Genomic DNA, 987 nt, shown 5'->3' with positions numbered 1-987 from the left:
AGGAGCGGCAACTGAAGACCCCAACATGCACATAAGGAATTTTATCGAGATCTGCAGCACTTTTAAGTATAATGGCGTGACTGATGAGGCTATCAAGTTGAGGCTTTTCCCATTCTCACTAAGGGACAAGGCTAAAGACTGGTTACATTCTGAACCAGCTGGGTCCATCACTACGTGGCAAGATCTTGCGCAAAAGTTTCTGGTGAAGTTTTATCCAATGGCAAAGACTGCTGCTATGAGGAGTGCTCTTACTCAGTTTGCGCAGTAACCTACAGAATCTATGTGCGAGGCTTGGGAACGCTACAAGGAAATGTTGAGAAAATGTCCACATCATGGAATGCCGGATTGGATGGTGATCACTGGTTTCTATAATGGTTTGGGGGCCCAATCTCGGCCCATGCTCGATACAGCAGCTGGAGGCGCCTTATGGGCTAAAAGCTATACTGAGGCGTATAATCTTATCGAGACGATGGATGCAAATGAGCATCAAAACCCAACTCAGAGGATGATGTCAGGCAAGGTAGCAGGTATTCTGGAAGTTGATGCAGCCACCGCTATTGCAGCCCAGCTCCAAGCGCTATCAATGAAGGTTGATTCTCTGGCTATGTATGGAGTTAATCAAATAGCTATGGTTTGTGAGCTTTGTGCAGGTTCTCATGCTACGGATCAGTGTTCTCTTGTAAACGAATCTGTTCAGTATGTGAATAATTATCAGTGACAACAGCAGCCTGTGCCAGCGACCTATCATCCTAACAACAGAAATCATCCAAATTTCAGCTGGGGGAATAATCAGAATGCTATTCAGCCACCATATCAGCAAGGAGTGAGTAAACAGTTTAACCCACCTGGATTCCAGCAACCACAACAGTATGCTACAAGGCAATCATATCCTCAACAAAGAAATACAGATGCACCCACTAGTGCTGATTTTGAGGAACTTAAGCTGTTGTGCAAGAGTCAGGCGGTTTCTATCAAGACCTTGGAAAA

The 987-nt window shown here is 45.1% G+C and overlaps 1 non-coding gene across 1 annotated transcript; it reads right to left on the bottom strand.

The window, feature by feature from the left end:
- Positions 1-232: 232 nt before the first annotated feature.
- LOC141716069 (small nucleolar RNA R71) lies at positions 233-339 on the bottom strand. Its single transcript, XR_012572800.1, has one exon. It is a non-coding gene; the product is annotated as a small nucleolar RNA R71 (small nucleolar RNA).
- Positions 340-987: the final 648 nt, after the last annotated feature.

Source organism: Apium graveolens, chromosome 3, assembly GCF_009905375.1.
Source record: "Apium graveolens cultivar Ventura chromosome 3, ASM990537v1, whole genome shotgun sequence".
Classification (NCBI taxonomy): Eukaryota; Viridiplantae; Streptophyta; class Magnoliopsida; order Apiales; family Apiaceae; genus Apium; species Apium graveolens.
The sequence above is the reverse complement of the archived record's forward strand: the minus strand, read 5'-3'. Positions and strand labels throughout refer to the sequence as shown.